Source organism: Wolffia australiana, chromosome 9, assembly GCF_029677425.1.
Source record: "Wolffia australiana isolate 7733 chromosome 9, ASM2967742v1".
Classification (NCBI taxonomy): Eukaryota; Viridiplantae; Streptophyta; class Magnoliopsida; order Alismatales; family Araceae; genus Wolffia; species Wolffia australiana.
Genome location: NC_135843.1, coordinates 15,983,787 through 16,006,174, shown reverse-complemented (window position 1 = coordinate 16,006,174; position 22,388 = coordinate 15,983,787). Strand labels below are relative to the sequence as shown.

Sequence of the window (22,388 nt, the reverse complement as noted above, 5' to 3'; positions counted from 1 at the left end):
GTAATGAATGAAATGTGCTGGCATTGCCGTTCTGCATGTTGGATTGTAAGTAAATAAAATTAGTATGTAGAGTCTAGGGCCTCCTATAAGTTTGTCATTAATAAATAAAATTGGTATTTTAATAACAGGACGTCATGAATGAGACATCAGGTGATATATAAGTCATCTTATTTAATAGTTCATTAGTTATATACTAGTGCAATATTTAGGGTTTTTATAGTGTACATGAAATAAGCAGATCAAGATGGTTCAGGTCTTGTTTGGTGCAACAAGAGCTGAATCGTATTATTGTGCATAGTTAATTTTAGAGGAAAGAGATCTATGCCTAGAAATGTAATTCAGCTCTTGTTGGATGATAGTTTTGCAACTTGTTTGAGAGCATTACATCCACAAAATGACAATAGAAGGGTGATGAAGAATGACTTATATCTTATCCCTCGACTTGCCATTACTGTTACTCTATCTCCTTGGCTATAAGAGGGACTTTGAAAATAAGAATCCATTTGAAAGAATAGACAAAAAAAATAGAAAATTACATGATGCCAAAATAATGATTGCCAATTAGCCTAAACCAGGGATAACTTGACACTCCTCATGGACACCAGAATCAATTTTAGATGTAACAATCTTTAGAGAGGGGAAACATTTGCAGAGAATATGGATTCCCTCTGGTGCCTACATTCGTCATAAAACAAACAGTCAACAGATAAATTAGCAAGTAAGAACAGAGAGTAGAGGTCTATATATTTTTAATAGTATTACAACATGTGCTCTCTATTATATTCTCATGCGCTCTTACTGTGATAAGGTTCAGGAAGATTATTCTCGCATCTCAAACTCCATTCCGTATAAGAAGTTCAATAGCGTGGCTTGCCGAAGTTCCTGTGCAATAATATTTTATGAATTACAATATTTAAATTTGTCAAAAATAAAGTTTTTAGCAGACTAAAGCAAAGTTCAAATGTAGGGAGAAAAACAAAATTAAATGATTGGGATGCTTGTGTAGTGGTTGAGGGCAGTGGAAGTAGAGAGAAGTATTACATAAGTTTTCACTCCTTGAAATCCAACAATGCTTCATAAGAAAGTCACACTTAAACTTCTCTGGGAGAATAGATGGAAGTATTGACCAAAACTAAGGAACTTGCCTGTGCCAAGAACTGGGTCAAGCAGCAAAACATGGCACTTTGAGACATCTCTTGGAAGCTTTTCATAAGTAAGCCGTTCGAAATAAGTGATGGGTAAAAAGTCATTTTTTGCAGAATAATCTCCATCAGGCATAATACAGTAGAAAATGCCAAATACATACCTGCTTTCCATCATCCCCTTCAGGATGGCTAAATACTTTTCCTATTTTTATTTTCTTATAGCAGGCCTGTAAAGCATTTTCCACGCTTTGTCCACTTGAATCGCTAAACAATACTTACAAGAGAAATCAACAAAAAATTTGACGTCCATTCACACAAGTATGCACTAAAGTCTGCACAAAAATATGCACATTAGATGATGACAATTGTCAACTTTTTCAATATCACGCACACAAGGTAGTCAATTTAAATTGGGAATCTCCCCATTAATCAAAGTTAACAGGTAAAGATAACTACCTTTGGACGATGGACACACCACAAAGTTTCTTGAAAAAATGCACTCTAGTATACCTCAATCCTGCAAAATGAAACTAGCGTTTTAAATCTAAGGGGATAATACCACTCTTGAAATGTCATAGGACTAACATTATGATGACAATCTAATCACAAAGGAGGAATCTAAAGAAAATCTAATTAAATGTCATCTAAATTCCATCCAAGTTTTCCAGAATCTAGCAACTTAGACGTCTCCACTAAAAATAAGACCTAATAAACATTTTGAAGGCTTTTCTAGAAATGTTTAACATGCCCTTAAGGAAACATGAGTGTCCTCCCAGTAGCTAATGGTTCATTGTTTCACGTTGCGAAAACAAGATTTGAGCTGCCAGAGGTGTTAGATCGCTGTGAACCCAGATTCTTTGTGAATTCAGGCTCATCCTTTGTAAACTAAAGTTCTGAATACACATTGCAGCTATGTAAACAGAAAAGGTTCTAAAAAGAAGATTATGTATCGATATATCTGAATATCATTTGAGAACTTCCACTTTTAGAAGTTCTTCGTCACATTGGACAGATGTGACTCGAACATGCCTTCTGAATCCTTAGGTGCATTCAACAAAAGACTTGTATCGTCCAAAAATGTTGCAAACTGGTATTTAGGAACCACGAGGACAAATGGAAGAAAATTCATTTATGCAACATGGTCTCCACTTAGGGCTGATACACACATGTGGGGTCGCCTATTTGGAATAGATGCAGAAATATACGATATTAGTCTAAAGGTACTAGTTGTATGAGTGGATACCAAATTAACGGTGAAGTAGAGAGTTGTCGCCTGTGAGGAAGCTTATTATCACAAGCTTAGTCTTTCTTTTGGCGTACTCGCTTTGACCTGAGATAAAACGTATTAGACATAATCACTTGATTTTTTTTTACAAAGTAAACAAATTCCTGATATCAGTAAAGATCTTCTGTAACGTTAGTCAAGTATTATTAACTTTTTTTTCATTTTTAGGTCGGCCAAATGTTACCACATGTATGGTCATTTTTACTTCTGATACATACGACCCCCGTGTAGTCACTACTTTCTAATAATTTGAGAAAGTATTTATCGTGGTCAATGTTAAGATGGCGAGATTTATACAGTGATGCTTTTGGAATTAGGCTCGACTTCTTTTGGACCCGTCTGAATCCCGGTAAGCCCCTTTAGACTAATGGGTTGGAGTTGCTGATCCTGTAGACTCAATTCCCCTGACTCACTCCAACCATGAACTTTGATTTCAAGGACAATAATACATTCTACTCACGCCAATATAAAAGAAGAAAGAAGAGGGTGGTCAACGATCGTTGGGTCTGCCTGTTGACTATAGGAGAAGATTCCCCTTAAAATAAAGGAAGGAGATGAGCGGGAGAACACTGTTTTTAAGATCTCATAAAGAAGTGTAAGGTGCCGGCCGTTGGAGTAGGATCAGCAGGAACTGGCCTGCTGCACCAGAGGAGGGGAGCTCTTCAGAGTGAGAGGAAGCTTTCCCCAATGTCTTTATCATTCTACCTTTCTGAACTCTTACCTACCTAACTATGTCAATCTGATGGGATTATTTCCGAAGCGACTTTAACTGTTCACCTTGTGAATTTACTCGCCCATCATGCTTGGTTTGGAATATCATCTTATTGCTTTGCCCAGGGTGCATCAATCTGGAGCTGTGATTGGAGTTGTGACCAGACTGACTGAACAGCCTGACCGCCTTGGGAGATCAACAAGATGGTGGAAAAGGAAACATGGACGAAATTCCAGTTACAGGAGAAATATTAACAAATATTCCAATGCACCATTAAGCTCAACTCCAAATTGGAAACTAACTCTTTATCCCTACTCCAATGGATCAAATGCGCAAATGTGGCTGAATGCTATTGAAAGGTACTTCAGAATTAACATATTGTCTGACGAGGAGAAGCTACAACTGGTTTCTTTACATATGGAGGGGCTCGCCCAAGAGGTTTCATATACACCGAAGAACATTATGGCTTCGAATGCTGGATGGTTTTTTGCCAACATTTTGAACGGAGTTACAACTTCTATTCAATAACCTTGTATACTCAGCTTATGATTCTTAAACAAACTGGAACCTTATCGGGATATCGATCAGAATTCAAAGAACTAGCTTGTTTCCTCTCACATTAACCATCTGATGTTTGTGGAAGCGCATATGTTAAGGGGGCTGCATCCAAAGGTTGAGGTAAAGTTAAATTAGTATGGACATTATGGAATAGATGAAATTATAAATTATTCCATATAAAGTGAGAGTCATTTCATCGTTGTATGTGACTTATTAACATCATATGCAACACCTTGCCATTGTATTTGACTTAATTTTAAATATTTATATGCATATCAATCTAGTGAAATACAAATTGGAGTGCCAGTACATTGAATACTTTGGACATGGAATTTATGTAGAAGGGTACTGACTGATCCATCAAAAATAGTTGCTATCAACCAAGGGAAGACTTTCACTACAGTGAAATAATTGAGAGGATTCCTATGATTAACAAGGTATTATCGTCGGTTTATATCTCAACTTGCTGTCATTGCTCAACCACTTACAGATCTCTTAAAATAAACTCTTTTATGTGGAATGATGTAGCTGATCAATTATTTGACAAGCTGAAACGAGTGTTATCATCAACACCAATCCACCGACACCAAATGTTCCCTTTCCATTTAGCATTGAGACTGATGCATCATAACATGAACAGGGGGCAATACTATGTTACAAGAGAGCCACTCCATTGCTTACTGCAGCAAATTTTTGTTTCATAACTGATTCAAGTTCGCATATGAAAGTGCGCTCATGGCAGTAGGCCTAGGTTCTCAAAAATGGAAGCACTACCTTATGTTTAACAAATTCTCAATCTACACCGACCAGTTTTGCTTGTGCTTTCCATCAGATCAAAAGGAGATACCAATTCAATTTAACTAATGGGTGTCAAAACTGTTGGGCTACATTTTTGAAATAAAATAAAAGTCAGGAAAGAAGAATGTTGCTCCATATGTATTATTCAGATTGCAAGAAGATCTGGAGGAGACTGCAAGTTCATATTTGTAATACACTAGGTATCATGGTGCACACTGCAAGTTCTAAAAAAAATTTAGTAACACACTGGTTGGACAAAATAAAGGTTGATAAAGAAGTCAGAAACAACCCAAAACTGGGAGCAAAAATAAAAGGCATGCAGACGGATAGAGGGGAATTTTCTAACTGCATCATCCATCAAAACCTCTTACTTTACAAGGGGCATATTATTCTACCATCAGATTAATCTTTGATTTCCCAAATTCTACAAGAACCTCATGATTCAACAATTGGTGGACAGGGAGGATTTCACAGGACGTTCAAAAGAACATCTCAATAGATCATCAGCCAAGACATGAAAAAAGAAGTGTATGTGAATGAATGTCCTACCTCCCAACGACAAAAACCTTCAACTCCCTTACCAGAAAGGCTGTTGTAACCCTTACCCATACAAAACCAAATTAGGAAGATAGGACCGCGGATTTTATTTAATGGTTCCCGAAATCAAAAGGATCTGATTCAATCATAACTGTTGTACGATTATATCGATTATAGCCACACTTGACATCAATCACTCTTTCTCAACTGAAATTATTTCTGCCACACTGACATCAATCTGATGGAAAATTTGTATGAACTAGATTGAATATATATTCAATCAAAGTGCACTATTGTGCCCTATCAAGATATCGATATTGATGATAGGTTCATCTGCAAACCATAAAGGCGAATATAGAGGACAAGAAGAATCCAAATAAAAGAGTAAATGTGGATAAAAACAAATGGAGATCTCCTGCGAGCTCTCCCCCTCTGGTTTGCCGGCATGATCCAGCTCCCTAGCCCGCAGTCTGTTTTCAGCAACCAAATTCTGGAAAAATGAGTATGCCCCCTCTTCCCCATTTTTCTTTTATTTATACAATTATCGCATGTGCTCACTCAACATGGGTCTTTAATAAGATCAGGAAAACGAAATCCCAAAGAAGATCTAAATTTTGTCTTTGGAGACAAGACCTTTATCAGTTCGTTACACGAAATGATTGCAACATGAGAGAAAGGTATGAAATGTGTATAATATAATTCAGCGAGAATGAATAGAAGATAACACAAACCAGGATCGCAAGATCCTTCTTTTGGACGCAGGCTTCTCCTGCTCTCCAACCCTTTTCCCGGCTTCTTGACAGGACCTGACATTTCTTGTCAAAATTCATACGTGTAGGTCTATCTATGTCTTTATTTATAGGGACTTTGACCCTCTCAGTACTTTTGAGCTGATGTGGACTTAGTTCTTTGCTTAAATCGCCTTTGTTTATATTTTCCTAGATGAACACATGAGTATTCTCACACTTGCCTTCTCTTCTTCCTTTGATAATCCTTGAATAAGAAACATTGTGTATCACATGTCTGCTAAAGAAATGGTCAAGCTCAATGGGATCCCATAATCAGTTATTTCAGACTGAGATCGTCAATAGTTTTTACACGCAATTCCTTGAAAGAGCTACATCAATATAATGTAGCTCTTTCCACAAACTGATCGATTATCAAAAGTCACACAAAGGGGTTTGGTGTGCTACTTACGATGTAGCTCTTTCCATAGACCGATGATGACCAGAAGTCACAAACAGTGATTTGGAATGCTACTTACAATTGCTTAAGACTTATATGCTGTTATCGTCCGAAGACTGATGAATGATCTGAAGTCGCAAACAGGGGTTTGAAATGTTACATATGATGTAGCTCTTTTTAGGGACTAATGGACAGCCATAAGTCAAAAACTAGGGTTTGGAATACAACCCACAATTTCTTAAAATTCATCTATCTTATCATCCAGAGACTGATGGACGATTAGAAGTCACGAATAGGGGTTTGGAATTTTACTTACGATGTAGCTCCTTCAAGAGACTGATGGACGGCCAGAAGTCAAAAATAGGAGTTTAGAACGCTACGTACAATTTTTTAAAATCCATCTTCTCTTATCATCTAGACAATGATGGACGATCAAAAGTCACAAACAGGGTTTGGAATAGTACTTACGATACTTCATTTCAGAAAATCCAATAAAGCGTGGAAAAAATCGCTACATTGGACAGAATTCAATTGTAACACTTGAAATCACACTTCTATATAGAGAACACCTTTCAAGTCTGCATATGGCAGAGATCGTCCATACCTGATTTGTTATTGATCACCACCATCACCTTTTGATTCCATTCATTAGCTCCTTATCAAAAGGGATGAAATTCTTACTACTCGAAAACAGCATTTGGCAATGCCGCAATCATGGATGAAAGTTAAAGCAGATAAACACAGAATAGGGGAAGGAATTCTTGGAAGGCGACATCGCCTATTTGAAGCGGAGACCATGAATGATAAAGTCATTAGTAAAAAGAACCTGTGAAAAACTTGCCCAAACTTTTTCAAACCCTACAAAATACCCCGAAAAATAGGGCCAGTAGCATACCGATTGGATTCAACCCCATAGTCCACCGTACCTCTAGTCTCTCTTTCATCTTTACTTAAAAGCAGTGGGTCGTTATCATCACATTCAGCCACTTCCCTCCTTTACAACTTAAGATTATGAATGGCATGGGAATTTTATCTGGTTACAGAGCAGAAGGATAACTCGTCCCAGAATTTTATCTACAATAAGCATCACACCCTCCACGCGAAGTGGATTGGTTTACGGGCTTTCTTGGTCTAACGTGGGCTTGAGGAAAAAATATCATTCAGCTCCGCCTAGACATCTGTTTGCATGGTCACCTCAAAACATGAGCCAAGCATGACAGGTGTGACTTGTGACATGACATGTGGTTGGACATAGCAGCCTCCAACAAGATGAGTTGATGCGTGAACTTCTCAAATAGTTTGTTTGTTAGCTTATTGATGTGCCTTCACTCGATGGATGTTTTAGGAGAAGGATTTCAACTATGAAGGATGTGATCCTGATCCTTGGATCGTAATCCAACGCTCACGCTTACTCTGCTTTGAAGTTTAAATCGTGATCGTCGGATTCACCGAATTATAACGGCATCCACGATGTCACGTAGGAGGAAAGTGGGCCCGGCCGTTACAACTTCTATCTTTAGATATGTGTTTGTTTAAATACCCGACTGAAGGGCGTTGCCTTGTGTGGCGTGTACGAACTTTCGTTCTTCTTTTTTCCTTGTGTTCTAGTGTGGTTGTTTCTTTGATTTCTCCTCTTCATCTTTGTGTGCTAGGCTAGTATTAGATCGTTCCTTGAGAGCCTTGTGCTTACAAGTGGTATCAGAGCCTTCTGATTCCAGGGATCTATTACGATGCCGAAGCGTGGAGAATCATCCAACCAAGGAGAGAAGAACACATCCGATGACTCGACCAGGAAACTTGAGGTCGTAGTCCCGACGCCGCTGACTCAACTTTCAGCGACGAATTATCGGCACTGGGCGATGAGAATGGAGGTGCATCTCGACGCCCAGAACCTGTGGGAAGTGGTTGCCGGTACTGAGACGAATCGGCAGAAGGACCGGTTAGCTCTTTCCGCCATGCTAGCTGCGATTCCAGAAACCTCAGGAGTGCAGCTGGATATCAAGAAAAGTGCCAAAGAAAACTGGGAGATCATCCGTTCGTTCCATGTCGGAATCGATCGTCTCGCCCAGTCAAGAGCTCAGGGACTGCGCCGCGAATTCGAAAAACTTACTATGAAGAAGGAGGATAAAATCAGTGATTTCACTGACAAGTTCACGAAGACAGTTTTCGAATTACGACAATGTGGTGATGATATTCAAGACAGAGAAGCCGTCAGAAAGTTATTTCGCTCAATGCCGCCGAGGTATGACTCTCTTACACTCACTCTGGAGCAATTTGGTGATATGGATACTATGTCCCTTGTGGAAGCGATTGGGTCTCTTAAGATCCACGAAATGCGCCTTGCTGAACGAGACGCTAGAGAAGAAGAGCAAGCCCTCTTAACACGTGCTCTTAATCATATGAAGAAGAATAAGCCTGCAGAAGGCCAGTCCTCAAGAGGGCGAGGAAGAGGCAGAGGCAGAGGCAGAGGCCGAGGTCGAGGAAGAAGCAAAACAAATCAAGACGATGATCAAAGACAAGACGAGGAGAAGAAACCTTTTGACAAATCAAAGGTGCGGTGTTATAATTGTCAAAAGTTTGGCCATTTTGCAGATGAATGCACAAATGAAAAAAGGCCAAGGGCGAAAGAGGAAGCTGCTAATGTGATTGTTGAAGAATCCAAGCTACTCATGGTGCTTACGGAGACTGTCTTTCTCCAAGAAGACGGTGATCACTCTTCAAATTCTGAAATATGGTATCTTGATACACGTGCCAGCTCCCACATGACCTGTAAGAAATCGTTTTTTCAGAACTTGGATGAATATTAGTGTGGCAGTGTTAAATTTGAGGATGGCTCCTCGATTAAATTTGAAGGAAAGGGAAGTATCTCTGTTTGTGGCTCACGGGGGGTTGAACTGACCTTGGAAGATGTACTATTTGTTCCAAATCTCAAGGCTAATATTCTGAGTCTTGGAAAGCTCGACGAAGCTGGATGCACGACCTCCTTGCGTGGTGGATTTCTCACCATCACTAATGCTGTGGGAAGAATTCTAGCAAACGTGAAAAAGTCCGATGGCAGTATGTATACTCTCAAGCTGTCAGTACCTGAGGTCTGTAAAATGACACAAGAAGAAGAAAGCCAGGTGTCGTTGTGGCACTCTCGACTATGTCATCAGAATTTTCGAAATATAGATGATATGAGGAGAAACAACCTTGTGATTGGACTTCCAGCAATACGTTTTTCTGACAAACTCTGCGGAGAATGTATTGCCAGCAAACAGACTCGAAAATCCTTCCCAAGTGAATCAAAATTTCGGGCCTTAAAGAAGCTGGAACTAATCCATGGTGATTTATGTGGTCCAATTCAACCATCAACATTAGGTGGCAGCAGGTACTTCTTACTGATTGTTGATGACTTTTCCAGACTAATGTGGGTGGCCTTCTTGAAGGAAAAATCAAAAGCTTTCAGTGCGTTCAAGAAGTTTAAGAATCTGGCTGAATCAGAATGTGGAGAAAAAATAAAGTGCTTCAGGACTGATCGTGGTGGAGAATTCACCTCAGCAGAATTTAATTTATACTGGGATGAAAATGGAATCAAGCACCATCTTACTGCCCCCTACTCTCCCCAACAGAATGGAGTGGTAGAAAGAAGAAACAGGACAATTATGTCCCTTGTGCGTGCTATGCTGAAGGAAAAGAAACTTCCCCAGGAGCTATGGGCAGAGGCTGTTAATACGTGTGTTTATGTGCTAAATCGATCATCTACCAAGAGCCTCCAAGGAGCTACTCCTTATGAGAAGTGGAATGGGCGAAAGCCAAATGTGGAGCATCTTCGAGTCTTTGGCTCAGTGGCTCATGTCAAGAGCACAAAGCAACTGAGCAAACTTGATGACAGAAGCAAAAATATGATCTTTATCGGTTATGAGTTGGGAACCAAGGCTTACATGTTTCTTGATCCTGAAACTTTCAAGGTAACCGTGAGTCGAGATGTTGTGTTTGAAGAAACTAAAAGTTGGGATTTTGGTCAGCAGGTGAATCTGGACTCTCGTTTCACCTCGAATTTGACAAGTAACTTGACATTTGGAGACTTACCTACTGAAGAAAACTCAACAGTAGATGAGATTCCACATGGTCAAGATGATCAAAATCAATCATCCGATGAAGAAGAGACCGGGAGACTGAGATCAATCCGGTCAATTAATGAGGCTACACAGGAGGTTGGTGATGAAGAAACATGTTTCATTTCAAATGACGAGCCTATGTCCTTTGCAGCAGCAGTGAAAGACGAAGTGTGGAGGCAAGCTATGCAAGAAGAAATTGAGGCTATTGAGAAAAATTCTACTTTGGAGTTAGTAAAGCCAACTCGGAACTGTAAGCCAATTGGTGTGAAGTGGGTTTAAAGAATCAAGAAAAATTCAGGAGGAGATGTGACAAGACACAAAGCTCGTTTGGTTGTGAAAGGCTACAGCCAGAGAAAAGGCATTGATTTTGATGAAGTCTTCTCACCTGTGGCCAGACTGGAGTCCATTAGAATCCTTATGGCTCTAGCAGCTCAATCACAGTGGCGGTTACATCATTTGGATGTCAGGTCTGCTTTCCTTAATGGTGATCTTAAGGAGGACATATATGTCACACAACCAGAAGGATTTGTGATCAGAGGCAAGGAAGACCACGTTCTAAGACTCAAGAAGGCGTTATATGGGCTTAAGCAGGCACCAAGGGCATGGAACTCAAAGCTGGATGAAGCCTTGATCAGAATTGGGTTTAAGAGAAGTGCAAATGACCACGCAGTGTATAGTCTATCAGAAAACCAGCAAAGATTACTTGTGGGAGTGTACGTGGATGATTTAATTATCACCGGATCAAGTGCTGCTGGCATAGAGAAATTTAAACGCTCCATGAAGACATTGTTTGACATGACTGATTTCGGTTTGCTTAGTTCCTACTTGGGCATTGAAGTGCAGCAAAAGCAGCATGAGATCAGACTATCCCAAAGTCTGTATGCCCTGAAGATTCTTGATGAGTTCAACATGAGGGATTGTAATTTGTCCAAGTCACCAATGGAGCATCGTTTAAAATTGAGCAGAGAAGAAGAAGGGGTCGAGGTGAATCCCACTGTGTTCAGGAAAATGTTCGGTTGCCTGAGATATTTAACCATCACTCGACCTGATCTAGTTTTCTCCGTAAGCTACTTGAGCAGGTTCATGAACAAACCAAACTCAACTCATATGATATCTGCTAAGAGAATTTTCAGATATGTGAAGGGCTCCATTAATTATGGACTGGTGTACAAGCAAGAAAAAGTGTGCAAATTGATCGGCTACTGCGACAATGATTATGCAGGAGATTTAGATGATCGGAAAAGCACGTCTGGTCTGATATTTTTCTATGGATCCAAACCCATCGCGTGGAACTCATGTAAACAACCTGTGATAGCCCTATCATCCTGTGAGGCAGAATATATTGCCGCCACCACAGCTGCGTGTCAAGGAGTCTGGATCAGCCGATTCATAGGAGAATTACTTGGAGAAAAGCAGCAGATGTTCAATCTGTGTATCGACAACAAATCAGCAATCGAAATCAGTCAAAATCCGGTTCATCATGGGCGAACAAAGCATATCGACGTCGGTTATCATTTCATCAGAAATCTTGTAGAAGAAAAGGTGGAGCTGAAGTACGTAAGCACAGAAGATCAGCTCGCGGACTTGTTCACCAAATCGCTCGGAGTGACGAAGTTTGCAGACCTCCGCCGGTGAATCAGTCTCTCGGCGGTGAAAGAAGACTCGGATCAAGGAGGAGAATGAAGGACGTGATCCTGATCCTTGGATCGTAATCCAACGCTCACGCTTACTCTGCTTTGAAGTTTAAATCGTGACCGTCGGATTCACCGAATTATAACGGCATCCACGATGTCACGTAGGAGGAAAGTAATTTCCCTTTTTGTCTGTCAAAATGTGACATGTGTTTAGAAGTTGTAACGGCCGTTACAACTTCTATCTTTAGATATGTGTTTGTTTAAATACCCGACTGAAGGGCGTTGCCTTGTGTGGCGTGCATTTAACTTCGTTCTTCTTTTTTCCTTGTGTTCTAGTGTGGTTGTTTCTTTGATTTATCCTCTTCATCTTTGTGTGCTAGGCTAGTATTAGATCGTTCCTTGAGAGCCTTGTGCTTACAAACTAAGCTCCACCTCTTTTTGCATAGTGCAGATCAAACAATGTCACATTTTGACAGACAAAAAGGGAAATTACTTTTGAGAGTGTGTGGTCGAAGGCCCTGTAGAGGGTTAGACTGACATGCAACAGGGGCTGGCATCCATCCATTGGGTTACAAACCGAAAGTTGTAAGAATGGCATAGCTTTGCCACCAGTCATCTGACAAGGTCCTATTTAGGACTTCTCATAATAAGCGGCAGCGCAGAAGTGATGATTTACATGTGAGATTTGCATGTGAGAATTCCAACTGCTTAAGGAAGGAAGGTCTGCCACTATAAATAAGTGAGCTTGCAATGGGGGATTGACTTTTCATCTTCTTCCATGAGAGCAATTAAGGTTTCAAGCGGGAGATCCTCCTGCTTAGATCTCAACATGAGAGAAGGCTGATTCAGCTGGTCCCTTAAATCAAACTATGAAGCACCAATCTGATCTGTCTTGTGATCCATCATTCTTCCTCTCAACTATTCTCCTTTGCCTAATTCTCAGATTTGACATTCTAATTCAGGATGTATGTTCTAAGGTTTTCAACGAGATATTTAGTTATAACATCCTCCAGCCTTCTTCGGATGCCATATCTTTACTGACCACAACAAGAACCCATATTTATTGAAAAAAACAATACTCTTTTGTCAAAGCTTAAAAGCTGGTGCTGGGACTAGTGTCTCAAGCGACATCTGTTCATATCATTGGGGCATATCCTGTTCAAATCTTAAAATCAGAATTTGGGATATTACTATGCTATTACATTACAGGGTTATGAAACAAATAGTGCAAAGGCATGGTTGCAAACAAATCAGGAATGGAAACCTCTAGCTTCTGACAAGCATCATCTTTGATCATCTAGTTTAAATACCTATCCTGTCTTAGTGAGGTCAATCTACCAACTGAATTACACTTGATCTCATGACATGCTACAGCCCAATTAACGATGTTTGGATTCCCGTTAAGAGTGCTTCAAACAGTCTAGAACCCACATTTGTTGTGCTCCATGTAGCAATTCCACTACGATGATAATAAAACCTCATTTTGTAAAGAAGAAATCATTGCCTCATAATGATCTCAAAGAGAAAGGCTATGGACACCCTAAGTCAAGTCACGTAGATCCATATACGAGATATTGGTTAATCCCACTTTGACATATTCAACTCTAGCCAAGTTAGGAGTAAACATTGTTCTGAATTTTCCTATTAATGGGGTAACAATGATCGGATTCAGATATGTATAAAACTTATTTAGGAGTCTGTTAGGGTCACCTGATAGCAGTGACCATAAAGAAGGCTGGAAACTGGCAGTAGACTCTCACTACATCATAGCGAGAGAGAACCTTTGTAATGAATCAAAAAGAAAGTTACCCTATTAACTTGGAGAGCCACTTCTGATACGATGGTTAAAACTCTTGCTCTGTAATGTAAGCATCGGACTGACTAATCCAAATTATCCTTATGTTCAGTCAGCGGCCAGTTTACATGTCAGACCTATTACATTGGATCTGGGTCTGGCTGCTTGACTTGCATATATTTCGCACAAATAGCAAAAATGCTAAAACCATGAGCCACTAATATAAGTATGGCCTACTTACAATCCTTTATACCCTGTCATAGGTTTGTAATCTCTTAGCCCTCATATTCCTGGTATACTTCTTGAAAGGATTTTGATATCGCCTTCAATCGTCAGTTCACAAGGATGGAATAGAGGAACTTCCGACCAAGAAAACAACCAATGTACTTGATAGACCCAAAATATGTCATGTAATTACACATATTTTAAGGGCATTTAGGAACCATTTCATGTGTATTTTACCCAATTTTATGAAATATTGCATTTCATGAACTAAATAGAACAAATGACGAAAATGATGCATTTTAATATCATTTTTATGCACATTATACAATTTAAATATTTTTATTACTTGATAGATACATTTTCTACCTTTTTAATCATCTCATGTTCTATTTAGTATCCTCTCTATGAAATCACAGGGAAAAATCTGTATTTAATTTGCAGAAAGAGATAGGGAAATATTATTAAAAAAAAAATATATATATATATATATATAAATATAGGTGAAAAAGAAAAAGATTTTATTGGGCTGGTGTAGGAGCATACCACTGAGCAGGCCTCAAGCCAACAGCCAGGCCAGCAAACGCGGAGCGCTCAAGCCGGCCCAGCCGCCGGCGAAGTCCAGTCATAAAGCAGCCCAATAGCGCAGGCCCAATTCGTGCCCAGAATATGCCCAACAGTAGACGCTACAAGAGAGGTATGTGTTTCGATTTTACGCGATTAGTGTAGCCCGCAAATGTTTATATACTGATGCATTTTTTTTTAAGTTTTCAATATGGGATGTGAATCCCATGGTAGTTTATTCTCATCGCGTCGGGCCACAAAGAGAATACAATCGCGGCCCAACGGGCCGCGAACTGATGAAAATAAGAAGAAAAATGAATCGGGCTTCAAGCCAATCAGTCCCGAAGCCCGGCTCTCTTCGGGCTTATTTAAAGAGGCGGATATGATCTCAGCCGTCCGATCTTTTCAGAAAAAAAATCGGATGGTAGAGATCTATCTCGCCAAATTTAACTACTTTATTTCTCTTGTTTAGGCTGACTCGACCGCGGGACCCATCGGCGGATGAATCAAAGAAGGCCAAGGGGACGGGTACTGATGACAGAGTGGTGACGACGCATGCTGATAGGGCAGGAGCATTGGTCCACCATAAGAAGGGTCCACGACTGCAATTTAATCGCAGCCATTGAACCTATTCGTATGGAGGATCTGACGGCCGGGGGCAGTCTTGTCCATTTTCACGCCCAGCCGTCGACTCCGTCGGCCGGCGAGGGGGGACCAGCAGCGATCCTACGGCCCGGGACGATCCCCAGGGCCATCCTCCTCCATCTGACAGCCCAAGGGACCTATCCCAAGCCGTTAAAAGGGGGCCAAGAGCCCTTAGTTTCAGAATCTTCCAACCAATCTTTCGACCATTAAGCCATTAAGGTGGCGGAGGACCCGTCTGAGGCTGGCTGAGCGAGAAGAGAGATGTGACAAACCTCTAACAGCTCCTAGAGCTTCAGAAGGCTCCAGAGGAGGTTGAGGAACATGAAGACTTGTGCCAGCATGGGAGAGAAGTAAAGGAGGGACTGCATGCCGAAGTTAGGCAGCGGCGATCGGCGCCGCCACCCCCTTACCTCAATTCAAGGCGAGTTGGTAAGTTTTCTTGCATCTAATCTGGATGATTTACTGTTATGTATGGTTCATTTGAGTATCCCACGTCAGTTTTATCCTTGATCTGATCCACTTCAATCCAACATTGCTATTGAGATTTCTGTCAGGCATTTCATCAAACAACTAGTGTGTTCGATGAATATTTCTTATTTTACCTAAGTTCAATCTATATCTATCTTATAAAAATATAAAAAAAGTACATATATAAACATCTTCTTACTCGACCTCTTATGGGCATTCTGTCGAACACCTCACAGGTGTTTGACAGAAATACCCTCCTATAATCGATATCTCCTTATAAAATCTATATACAATACACCAAAAAACTTAATATACTTAAATACTATACATTATCTCTCTAGTGTCGACCCCCTGTCGATCATTTAGTCGAACACCTCTCGGGTGTTCGACTAAATCGACCTATTAATTATAGGAATCAATTATATAAACTATATATAAGAGTACAAATCATATACATAAATATATATAAATACCTAAACTTATTATAAATAGTATTCTACCTCTTTATATCAGTATAAATACTTACTAAGTTTTATTACTACCTCTTTATCCCTTCCTGATATCTATCTATACTTACCTAAATTCTTAATTATCATATTATAGTTAGATACTTATTTATTCACTTCCTAACTATCTTATTAATGCATACATACCCCCCTATATTATCTGTCTCTCTTAATGTACACACTCATCTATATAACTCCTCTTCTTTCTTCTATCTTCTTATTACTAATTGATCTTATCAAGTACTCTACATTTCTTCACTAACTACGTTACCCCTATTGTTAAATACAATACTTAATACCTTAACTCTTCCTTCTTCTTAGTAGCTATAAAGTATATAGGCCATATATCTAATATTTTCCCTTTTATACTTATCTTATTATAATAAAATCTTCTCCAGTTATACTTCTTCTTATTGTTATTAAATACTTATTACTATTGAATTTTTATCTACCTCTTTACTATCTCCATTATGATCCTTCTTGAAACTAATATCTAATATCTCACTTCTTTATTATTCTTAGTACCCTGATACATCTACCTATAATATCAGATAAGTTCTTATTCCTCTTACTACCCTATTAATCTATATACTTACTAATTACTTAACTCTTCTTATTACCTTTAGTATTATTCCTATATCTTAATAAGTAACAACACTTCTATTGAATTTACATCTAAAGGCCAGTCCCTGTGGAGACGACCTTACTCCGAAAAATAAACTTGAGTATGTTTCTACATATTATAAATTTATTTGATTGTAGGCAAATTAAAATTACAACGACCATTAAAATTAACACAGCAATTTTCCTCCATCAGTACTTAAGAAGAAAATGGGAAATAACTAGGGTTCATGGTTCAGTCACTATGATGGAGAAGAGGGAAAGGGGAAGAGGATAAAGAAGAACAGGGAAAGGAAAAAAAGGAAGAGCGATGAGAGGACTCCCCACAGTTGCTCCCTTTGGGTGCATGCTCGACTCCGCTTCCAACCTCTAGTTGCAGTTGCAACTGACTCTACACAAAAAATGCCGACTGCCTCCTAGGGTTCCCACTACTGCTACTTAAACTCCCCTACATGTGAGAGGCTTTCGTTTGCATGTGAGGTCCTTACGCCCCTGTCCCTCGCTTATTCCATTGATATTTATTGGAGAAGAGGCAGCTGGTATCAGGATTATACTCAGAGTTTCTCTATGGAAGTTGAATCTACTTGTATTGAATTCAGGATCGGGATTATACTCAGGATCATTCCTTATTTCTGTATTTCTTGAAAATTACAATACTGTTAAAGCCTACGCTTGTAACAATGAGATGGTATGATGGAGAACATCATACCCAAGTGTTCTGCAATGGGCTGAGAGACCCTCTGTGAAAGTTTATCCCGGTGTTCTCCTAAAAGATGGTTTTTTAAGAATCTTATACAACATGTTAATGTATATTGGGCTTCCCTCGGAACGCCTATGTTCAGACCTCCCCCAATAGACCAAATGCTGACCTTCTGTGGCAGGCCCAACTGTCCACCCCCAACTGCTCACTTCCCTCGTGGCCTCCTTCCATAGCAACAATGGGTTCCGCGTGGCCCAACTGCCCTGCCAACTTCTCACATAAATGTCCATATTTTTGTGTAATCTCAATATATCGGAATTACTAGCTACAAACACAAAGAACAAACTTCAGTGGCTGAAGACGAGGGCAAAGACAAGCAAGTTCTTGAATAAACTGGTGCTGATGGGGGAGTGATGTTATCATTATCATTGGTATTTGTGTCATTTTGGCTTTATCATTACTCAATGAAATTAGTTTAGATCTCACCTCTAAGCAGGGCAGTCAAGGACTCAATTATTTACTGGCTGGGAGATCCTCACAAAGAGAGTACAGGAGTTAACATGGGCCATCGTCATTGTATTCTATCTCATTATGTTTCTACCATCTTGTGTTCTCTCTCTCAAAGGGACTAACCTTCAGATCCTTATCACCTAGCCGCGACAAACTCAGTTGCAAGGCCCATGTATCATGAAAAACTTATATTGTTGTGCATAACATCTCTCTTCAAGTCTTTCTCGAGACATGTCATCTAATTATAAAGAAATGACTCCTCTAATAAAGATGATTTATCACAATTCAAATCACTAGTAGAGAAGAGATATCTGACCTGTAGGCGTAGCCACATGCTTCTCAGTAAATGGCAGACGACCAAGACCATGTTCTCCAACCTGTTAGGGAAGTCTGTATTAGGAGGAATTGAGACAAAAAAGAAGAGGAGGAATACCAGCCAAATGAGCCAATCTGAGTGGAAGACAAAGTCGGGCATTGTGATGTTCCTGTCACCAATAAGTGTATGCATTCATCTGATCAGAATGGTTACAAAACTAATAATTCTTTTTGTAAATCCATTACTAACTACATAGAAAGAAGAAAGGAGCTAAACCCGAAATGTAGGCTAAATGACATAAATAGTACGGTACGTTTTGCACAGATCATGTTGGCCAAGTTTTATCCTGATACGTTGGACAATTATATCAATTGCCACGTGGTTATCACCATCTTGAGGTATTGCCACATCAGCATTCTTATTTGGCGGCAAAATAAAGTCATCAAATGCTGGCTTCTTTACCTTAGCATACTACAGCAGATAACAGTTGTGTTATACACATGGAAACCAGTTATAGTTAACAGCAGAGAATAAGTGTTACAATTAAAAACAGCCTGCTGTCTAGATTTGACCGTTATACCCTCTCAGGGTTATCTTAGTTATTTTTTTATCATTTTTCTAGTTCCCTTTAAATACCTGTCACCTTCTTATGGGAAATGGTATTTTCAAATGGAAGGTTTGACAAAGTTTAGTTAGCTCTCCACTGTCTAAATAGTCTCTTATCTCCCACTTTTACGTAAAGATCAAACAATGGAAAGTAACACAGAGAGCAGGGCATCTGTTCAAACTCCATGAGGCAACACATATCATACTAATGGTGAATAATTCAATAACTTATGGCATGATTGTTAGATTTGATTGCAAGCTTGGAGTTCGAGCATTGGGTGGGAGAAAATAAAACAGGAATGTGCTGACATGTGGCACAAAAGCTGATATGGCATCCACAATAATATGACATCTGAACTTGTCAGCGAGCACCATAGATACCATGTCATGCTGAAAAGGCGTAGGCGTACTTGGGGAACCCAAGATGCTTTATAAAACGGCCACATTGCATACCAATATGCAGACACATTGCTACAGTATAGTGCAAAAGTGCTAGACACTGCAGCAAAAGACAGAGACACCACGCCAAGGTGGGAGGACCATGGACCAGGCAGTGTTCAACAAAATGCACACAAGGACAGACCAATGAACCAATGGGAACGCATCCGAACAGCATAGAAGTGCACTAAACCATGCGTTTAATGAAATATTCAGGCCAAACTGTATGAAAGTAGGCTGCAACAAGGCGGCCACATTCTAAAATTATTGATAATATGTTTGGACCTATCCCAACCACCACGGTGATATAGTGAGGTTTTGTGACACATGGGTGCACCCGTGTGTTAATACATTTCCCGGAATGTATCTGTTGCTGAGAACCAATTGTAATAGAAATGGAAACTAAATTACTGATATCCAATTAAAAAAGTTACAACAACTGAATAAACAAGATAGAGAGAAAGAGTGGTACAACCACTTTGTATCAAATACCAAGAATAACCCCAGGAAATAGTTTTTCTTTTGAAAAACAAATAGGCGGTCACCCAAAAAGATTGTTAACCACCCAACCTTTAAATGCCTTGAGGCGTATGGCGCTTTTACATAGGTGTTCATCCACTTCCTCTTCCATCCCTGCCTTATCGAAACCATGACGCCATAAGTCTCTCCACCTCGTGGACTAGCTCGTCTGTAGAGGCGGTCCTACCTTGAAATATCACTTCATTTCTGTGGAGGCAAATTCCCCAAAGCACTGTCAGCTCTCTCCTCCCCACTTCTCTTTGTCTGAATCCAAGTCTATACATGGACTCCTAGAACCCAAGGAAATAGTCGATCCTGAACACGTGATGTATTATTGAAATTCAACATCAACGTAGCAAATTTGACAGCATCATCAATATGTAGCACAAGGTATTGAAGAAGATAGATTGAGGAAGTTATCGTCTCCAGCGTGATCAGCTCCTCTCCTGCCACAAGCTCCGCTGCTCTGGCCTCTATTTGTTCGGCTACTCATTCTGCCCCCATTTCCTACTCGAGTTGGCTTTTAAAGACATTCTCAAGTGCGCCCCTGCATATGTCAGTTACTGTTCTTCTTTGTCTCTTTCTTATTCTTTGATACTTCTGAGTAAATAACGTATCAAATAGAGAGAGGATGGCTAGTTTCCTTTGATGTCTCTGTGGCATGATGTCCACGAGCTGACTTGGCAGCTGCAGAAGTGGTAGTAGGTCAGGTAAGAGCACAAGTAGATAGGGGAAGGAAATAGATGGCTGCGGAAAATACGCACACTATTTATTGTCTCCTAGATTAGTTTTGATTTCCCTTATATTCATCAAGTGTTACTAGTCTGGGCATCTATGGGTTGGTTGAAGGGCCTTAACATGGTACTAGGGAGACACTTGGTCATAGTAATGGCTCAGTTGTGAATAATCTCCCCAAATTTCACCAGCAAGTCCTCAAGCTGACGGATGCTAGTTTCCAAATAGCTTCAAAGTCCAGTGGGCCCTCCCAGCATATGAAGCCGTGTAATGCATTGAGGGAAGGACAGATACTGTGTTATTCACTAGGGTCATATTGCTTCCTGGTAGAGTGATCCAGCATCCTTCGCCTAACCCGCTCGTAAACTCGCCCTTTTTGTTATCTTTACATCTTGAAGAACGTTGAATAACCAGTCTGTGGCTTTTGCTAAAAAATTTGCACGTCGCTCCTCGTGCCTTGCTTGGTCAGCCCTTCTTTGTACTGTATATTTGGGCTTCAAACATTTTCATTATTTTTGCTCTATTTGATGTACTTTGTGGGGAATCCTCATGACATGACGATTCCCCTATCTCGGCCCATTTAGGCCTACTAAATAAAGGGACGCCATGCCTAAGGAAGCCTTGGAGTTAATTAAGATTGAAATTCATTATCAATTGGCTGCCGCCTTCTCCCATTGGGAGTTTTCTTTTATCGTTTTGTTGAGTAGATCTTGGAGTCGCCCCAGCACGTCTCCCCTATCCACATCGAGAACATTGTGTGAGAGGAACCATCATAGGCATGCTTACTTCGTGTCCATTCTTGGAGGCTGAATTGAGAAGTCAGTTTCTTTATCGAGTTGTCGTGCAAGAACCGCCAAGAACACCTTTATTAGTGTTGTTCTTGAAATACCCACCGCCTGTGCCACTCCTACCACCATTGCAACAGCTGCCACCTTTGCTGCCGTCCCTGTTGCTGCTGGTGGTACCGCCGATGCTGCCTACTCCTCCTGTCTGCCGCATCCTTGCAAACACACCCGCGTGGCCGTGCGCGCTCCCCATGCTCTCCCACACACAGTGTGTGCCTGCACGCGCTTGCACGTGCCCACGCTCGACGCGCTCCTCGCGCATGGCATTCTCTGCATGCGCCCGCATCAATGTACTCGCCCAGGACTCTGCGAGCGCCCGCATCTACCCGTGCGTGATCGTCCCCTCGCACGCGTCTATGTGCATCTGCCCATAGGCGCCTACATGTGCGCGGCTACCTATGTGCACCTGAATGTTGGCGTCCGTCCATGCGCACTCGTCTTCCCATGCCCGCCTGTGCTCGTCCGTCTTAACACGCCCGCCTGCGTGCGCCCACCTGTGCTCGTCCGTCTTAACACGCCCGCCTGCGTGCATTCCCTGCACACAACTCTCTATTCCTACAGTGAGCCCGCACACACCCGGAAACTAGTCCAGCTACTCTGATGTGAGCTTCTAGATGATCATCGCCACGGATGGCGCGTCCTAACCCATACATGGTTTATTTTCTTTATTACACTCGTAGTCAACTTACTTCTTTCGGTACTGACATTTTGTGTTCCCCAACCTGAAAACTTGATACTCCGTGATAGGACTAGCCACCACTTGTGGAGAGGTAGGGTATTTATTTGCAATACCGCTAGGCCTTAATGGTAAATGATTTGGATGCATCTGGGTACTAAAAATAGCCCTCATTGCCTACTTGTCTAGTCGGTCCAAAGGGACGTTGGGAAGTCTCGGTTTGTTTAATCAAACTTTGTTGCTTTAATTGATGCTATAGACAATCAGC

General features: G+C 40.6%; 1 pseudogene; it reads right to left on the bottom strand.

Annotated features, from left to right (window-relative positions):
• Positions 1 to 561: 561 nt before the first annotated feature.
• Positions 562 to 22,388, bottom strand: part of LOC144707420 (uridine/cytidine kinase UKL1, chloroplastic-like) — a 34,855-nt pseudogene continuing 13,028 nt past the window's right edge.